The following is a 7,390-nucleotide window of genomic DNA, read 5'->3' as shown; positions in this document are numbered from 1 at the left end:
AGAAAATAAAACATACATGCAATACCACTTTTATTAATCCAAATCTGTACTTTTTTGTGCAGTAATACCCTATTTTCTTTTTTAAAAAATGTGCAATAACTTTTATGCTTTATTCTTTTATTTATTTATTTTTTGCTATTTGTGCAACTGGAAGTTTCCTTCACCAAAACAAATTAATTGTAAGTGCAAACATACTTAGCAATAAAGCTCTTTGTGATTCTGATGAATGTATGGCAGACTATCGAATCGAATTATCCGAGCACTGGCGATTAATCGGATTATTTCCCTCAAGAAATCCGAGAAAGTCACTTCAGTTTCAGTGATACTCTTTAATTTCCCTTATATTGCCATTTGAGCCGATTGGTTTTCACTGTATGGAATCAGCTGAGGTCGATTCACGAGTCTCAGTCTGATTTCAGGATAGACTCTTTCGACACCGGCGCTTTGGTCCGTACCACAAACAAATAAACAAACAAACAACGCCTTCAATGGCTTTGGTTTAAAGCATTAAGAGAAAGTAGTACAAGTCGCGTGAACTGTATTCTTTGCACGTCGGTGCGTTATGAAGGCGCTCTGAATAGAGTGTAGGGGTTCGGTGTAATAATAAGGACCGGGGGGGACTGGTCCTGTGGTGTGGACTGCACAGACACATGGCTTCACAAAGTGCATGCATCTGAACCATGTGTAGGCTGTAAACAATGGTTTAACAGTTCAGTGTTTGCTCGTTGCAGCCGCCATATTTCGGTCTATTGCTAGTGACGGACTCTCTGGGACTGAATTGTTTCGCTCGGAGCTCGACTGGTGGTGAGTGGTGTTCACGGGGCTGCTGGTGACGCAGGAAAATCACTAAGAAAGAAGGAAGCAAGAGCACCTCAAGCCCCTGATGCATGCCCGGCAAGTGGCATTAAGGGATACGTTACTGATGCATTGGATTGTGTTTTCTATCAAAAAAGAGAAAGCAATCGGATTAAGGGCCATAAGGAAGTCGTATGTCATTGCTGGGTAAGTGATATTTACATGCAGCTAGCAAGCAAGTGGTGCACATATTACACAGTACAGACGCTCGCTATTCTCTATTCTGGCTAATGGACGAGACTGAAGCGTATTGAGTTTAGAGTTAGTGCGCATGGGACATGCAGGCCACACAGCAGACAGGTGAACATGTCAGCATCATAACTCGACCGATCAGTTCGCCTCAGATCCTGGGAGGATAAACAGCAGGTAAAGGGAGAAGAAGCCGGTCCGGCTGTGTGCATTAGTGTTTCAAGCAAAATGGCTGACACCTTTTGCAGACCAACCTTCTGGATAATACGGAATAGTGCGATGCCTCCTGGAAGAGATGTCACTGTTAGTTTAAAGTCGGTTGCAAGACGTGAAACGACTGACATGGCAGATTTGAGGACGACGCTAATACAAACACGCTAACTAGATCCGGCTAGCTGACATTGTTGTGGCCGGCAAGCGAGGGCAGCGCCATTAATAAGGTGTAACCACTTTCCTGTTAGCAAGGCAGCTAACTAGGCCGAAAGACTTCACAACTGTCTAAACAGGCCTCCAATGTATATTCCCAACAACGTTAGGTTTGTGGCAGATCGACAAAGGCGTGTTAGCAAGATACCAGTGTGGTGTGTGTTATTTCTGTCTAACTGGTTAAGTTGAATTTGAGAAGTTTTGGAACTGAACGAAGCTGTTCAGTAAGTTGAGATATGGAGGTTAAGTTTCCGGGCCAGATTTTCACCAGTAGCTAGGGTACTGGGCATTTTAAACCTGCAACGTCTTGTGAAAGTTAAATTAATGGCGCATTAGTGTATATAAACAAATATGTTTTAGCGTTTCTTCTGTACACAACACATAAACATCAGTATCCGCTGTGAACGGGGTGGAGGCGTCGCTCGTTGGGAGAGCTGTGGGCTAGACTGTCAAAATCCCTGACTCTCATCATGAAGATCTCTGTGAACTACTGACACTACAGTCATAACATGATCTCTGTGAAATACTGCCACTACAGTCATAACATGATCTCTGAACTACTGCCACTACAGTCATATGATCTCTGTGAACTACTGACACTACAGTCATAACATGATCTGTGAACTACTGACACTACAGTCATAACATGATCTCTGTAAAATACTGCCACTACAGTCATAACATGATCTCTGTGAACTACTGACACTACAGTCATAACATGATCTCTGTGAAATACTGACACTACAGTCATAACATGATCTCTGTGAACTACTGACACTACAGTCATATGATCTCTGTGAACTACTGACACTACAGTCATATGATCTCGGTGAACTACTGCCACTACAGTCATAACATGATCTCTGTGAACTACTGACACTACAGTCATAACATGATCTCTGTGAACTACTGACACTACAGTCATAACATGATCTCTGTAAAATACTGACACTAGTCATAACATGATCTCTGTGAAATACTGACACTACAGTCATAACATGATCTCTGAACTACTGCCACTACAGTCATAATATGATCTCTGTGAAATACTGACACTAGTCATAACATGATCTCTGTGAACTACTGACACTACAGTCATATGATCTCTGTGAACTACTGACACTACAGTCATAACACGATCTTTGTGTAATAATGGCAGTAAAATCGTTTTGATCTCTGTGAACTACTGCCACTACAGTCATAATATGATCTCTGTGAACTACTGCCACTACAGTCATAACATGATCTCTGTGAACTACTGCCACTACAGTCATAATATGATCTCTGTGAACTACTGACACTACAGTCATAACATGATCTCTGTGAACTACTGCCACTACAGTCATAATATGATCTCTGTGAACTACTGACACTACAGTCATAACATGATCTCTGAACTACTGATACTACAGTCATAACATGATCTCTGTGAACTACTGACACTACAGTCATAACACGATCTTTGTGTAATAATGGCAGTAAAATCATTTTGATCTCTGAGCTACTGATACTACAGTCATAACATGATATCTGTGAGCTACTGACACTAGTCATGACATGATCTCTGTGAGCTACTGAGAGTACAGTCATAACATTACTTTGAGGTACTGACAGTAATAACATGATCCCTGTAAGTCACTGCCAGTAATAAGGATAGAATGAGAGGCAGAAGCCCAGAATTGTGTTCTCATTGTTGTTCCTTGCAAATAGCAAATATATGAATTTGCCATTTATCATGATCCCCAAAGCTTAACTATGCAACTGATAACATATAAACAGTTTGTGAATTATTTGTGTGAATTAAATTTTAGACAGAGATGTGATGAAAGGAATGCAAATGGAAAAGAAAAGAAGGGCTCCCTTAGTGTTCCCTGCCTGCCTTCTATGTTGGCCCCTTGTTTCGCTCCTGATAGTGTCTTTTGTTATTTTGGCTATTTTACAGCCAAAGAGTTCAGTTAGTCCACTTTTTCTATTAAAACTTGTCTTCCCTTTTTATTGTCTAAATTATGACTATTATTATGATTATGACCTATTATAATATGACATATGATTATGACATGATTATGACATATTATTGATATCTTATTATCCGATAATTACTTTCAAGGCCCAATCTCTCCATTACAGATAACATTGTAGAAGCATTTCCATTTAAATCTTGCAATAGCCAAATTGGCTGCAATTCTCAATGACTAAAACATTTTGGCTGCTCCCATTTTGCATTCTTTCAGTAGCTGATTACTGGACATCCTATTATATGACTGAATAAGCTTTTTCCTTCTCATGTCAGAGGACACCTTGTATGCTCAGTGTAACCCTGGGGTGTCTCACCAACTTCCTCTTTTTCCCTGTACCCTCACAGTGGAGGGTTTCCATTTGTTATGTAGGGGATTTACATGAGTTCACGTCTAGTGAACTGCTGTGAGCTTGCCTACTCCTTTGCCATTCAGTTTCCCTTGTGCATTAATTATTTTTGTTATAGATTTACTTATATGTTAATATTCATGGTTTATGCATTTATTTATTTTATTTTTTATGACCTGTATAAGGATTCAGTGCCACAACCTCATTAAATGCTGCACTGTCACTTTCAGAAGGCACATCGGTATAGCACAGGTGCTTTTGATTTCTGGAACTACCACATACAATTAGATGATTTATGCTACATGGTTTTGTCTGAAGTTTTTGCACAGTCATAGTGCATTTCATTTAATGAGTTGTATTTCTGCTCGGTGATTTTTATCTGTCTTAAAATTTTTACTATCATGCATATGCATGGTAATATGATGATACAATTTGAAATTCTATAACAAACCCTGCTATTAGGTGCTCACTATAATGCTGTAGTGTAAATTTAGGATTCTTTTCTGCCATGCGCCTCAAAACATTTGCCCACATTTGAGTCGATATGTCTCTTAGCCACTCTGTCCTTCCCTTTGGCTCTTTTTAGTGACTTAAATAGTGGCTTTATCTGTCTCATTGAAATTAAATATATAGTTTATCAAAAATTGTTAGATTAACAAAAATATATGTACAATGTCATTCTTTCTTTAAATTGAATTTTATTTGTCCCAATTTATGTTTGAGTTTTGGCACACTGTCTTCATTTCTTTTTTATATTCTTTAATTAATGGCTATAGTTTAAAATGACTTTTCAGCATATGTATTTTTATTGTTAGTTCCTGTTTTGTTTTTTGCCTTTAGTAACTGAAAAGCCTGTTTAATGTCATTGCAGTCAGGTGACTGACTCGGGGGAAAAAAATTCTTTGCCCTAAGAAGCTCTTGAGTTGCTTTTATATGACATGTTTTATGTCATTATTTCTCTGAATTGTGCATCGCCGTGCTACCAGTTTTGAGTAATAAGTGAAACTCGATGCACTTCGGCAGATACATCATTAATAAACAACAGTGACCCTGTTCTATTAGCAGCAATATGTTCCCATACCACATATAACACTGGATCATTGTTTTACAGATGACCTGGTATGCTTTGGTACATGAGCCTTTCATTTCCTCCTCCATTCTGTTCTCTTTCTATTCTAACAGATAGTCTTAGGTTCATTTATTTATAGAATGTCCATGTTCATCTTTTGATATACCTTCTGTACACCTGCTTTACATTCATAAAGGCTCTCTTGATTGTCGGCAATGAATCAATAGTGTTCTTGATTTCTTGATTAGGTTTTCCTTACAAATAAAATCATTTCATAGTAGTCCTCTTTATTCTTCCAGGCCTTTTGATATGTGCTGAGTTGTGCTTTACTTCATTTCAAGAATGTACCAAACTGTTAATTTGACCTGTAAAATGTCTGCTGTCTTTGATGGGTATGTTTTTTGTTTTGAGCATAATGATTGCCTTGTTCACATGCATCGACTTCTCTTTGGAGCTCATAGTGGAAGTTGTCATGAACAGTAACTGCTTAGCAGGTTGGTATTGGTTAAACTGCAATAGCATCTCAAAAAGGAATATTAGAAACAGATAAAGGGATATTTGGGATGCAGTGCCATCTTTTAAATTTGATCAACTAAAGCTATTTGCAGATATTGAAAAAGATTTGTGGCTTATTCAACTGCTAACTCTACCAAAATTATACAGCTTTTACAATTCAAAGTCATGGCCAATGTCTGTGTGAAAGAAGGTGCCCAAAGGTCAGACATAATTAATGAGTGCTTTCACTTCACTGCTTTTCCACTCCGATACACGAGCACAAGAAATAGCCAGGTGCAGTGGATGTTTTTATTTGCGAGGGCATTAAGGCCATTTATTATAGTCTGTAATGATGGATGAAGTCTTTGGTACATGGGAGCATAAATACCATCACAGCCATAGTTTTGTCTTTCTGTAGTATTAACCCTGTATAGTGGCACAAAAGTGATGCAGTCCATAAAAGAGGTGAATCGCAAAGCAAGAACAAAAGACAGTTAGATGTTTGGGCCACTCAGATTTACATTCAAAATGAACTTTTAATGACAGACGAGTTTAGAAATTATGACAGTTTTGGGGCTTCCTAAGTGTATCTGGAAAAAAAAAACTGCCTTTGTTGCCCCGCTAGTTACCAACCAATCAGCCAAGTGGAATTGATAATTGGTTTCACTGAGAGACTCGACACACCCAGGCTATTTAATCATGACTTAAATAGAAACGTTTCAGGAATGTGAAGTAGCTTAAGAGATCTTAATTAGAAGCACACTATGCCATAAGCAAAAAAAAAAATCTGGAAGTTATGAGAAAAAGTTATTTGAAATAGATCATTGTGGACAGGCTACACAGCCATCTTTAAGGCTCTGGGAATCCAGTGGACCATAATGAGAGCCATTTTCTCATTAAAAAAAAACCCCCAGAAGAGAACAACACTTCTACGATATCTAGTAATCTTTATTGTGATTATGTTCCTATTCCTTTCAATTATTATACTTTTTATGTTTGACATTAAAAACATTTGTGTATGCGAGTGTTCAAGAGTAAAGGGTTAATGCTGCATCATCGACCTGAGGGTGGTTGGGTTACATTGTGAAGAAAAACATGGAGCGATTTTGTTAGTAAAAAGCCAGTCCGCTAACTGCGATGAGTGATGTGTATTGTCCCCAAGCGATCTGTGTATTTAGTGTTAGATTTAACAAGTGGATATATCTGCATGTTGATTGAGCTAAATAAAATACTTGTCTGTACACAGCCTCACCTGATGAGGTTACAGGAACTTGGAGTTAAGGAGGCCATCCTGAGTTTGTAAGGTGTTATGAGTTAAAGGGGAGTTTTCTTTGTTTCTTCCTTTTTATTTGGCCAGTAAATATGCATTATGACCTCTAGTTTATTGCAGCATAATGTTGATTGTACTTTGGTGTAGGTCTATGATTGTGTTTTCAATTTCCAGCTCCACCTCCTGTCTTTTACTCAATGCCACTGTCTCTAAACCATACAACATCTCAGGTCTCACCACAGTCCTATATACCAGGGGTTTTCAACCGGTGCTCCGCGGTTACCTGGGGGTCCGCGGTGGTATTGCATGTGGTCCGTGACAGCCTACATAATTTCACTATTAAAATCACTTTTTTTCCATAATTTATTTTTCCAAACATTTTTAGAATATTTCAACTACATACCTTTGGTGAGAGCGGTTTTTCCACACTGGCATATCTAAAGAACAAGTACAGGGCAAGGCTAGAACCAGAGAATGATATGAGGCTGTCACTATGTACCACTATATCACCACGAATAGACAGACTGTGTGGAAGTCACCACGCCCAGAAATCCCACTAACAGGTAAGGAGTAGTGACGTGGAAATGGTTGAAATGCTTTTGTCTTCTGTTAGTTTTTCTGGAAAATAAAATAGTTTTTATCCCCCAACATATTAAAATGCAAAACCAGTGTGCTGGTTCGAGACTCCAGAGACAGAAAAGGCTAAAGATTCTCTGTTGTTA

General features: G+C 38.5%; 1 protein-coding gene across 1 annotated transcript in view; it reads left to right on the top strand.

Moving 5' to 3' along the window:
• Positions 1-415: 415 nt before the first annotated feature.
• LOC124385972 (probable ubiquitin carboxyl-terminal hydrolase FAF-X) overlaps positions 416-7,390 on the top strand; it is a 41,632-nt gene continuing 34,657 nt past the window's right edge. Inside the window, 1 exon segment of the mRNA XM_046849521.1 lies at positions 416-1,002. The gene's annotated coding sequence lies outside the window, so the exon portion shown is untranslated.

The sequence above is a fragment of the Silurus meridionalis genome, chromosome 1 (assembly GCF_014805685.1).
Source record: "Silurus meridionalis isolate SWU-2019-XX chromosome 1, ASM1480568v1, whole genome shotgun sequence".
NCBI classification, from domain to species: domain Eukaryota; kingdom Metazoa; phylum Chordata; class Actinopteri; order Siluriformes; family Siluridae; genus Silurus; species Silurus meridionalis.
This window is presented reverse-complemented; position numbering and strand designations above follow the sequence as displayed.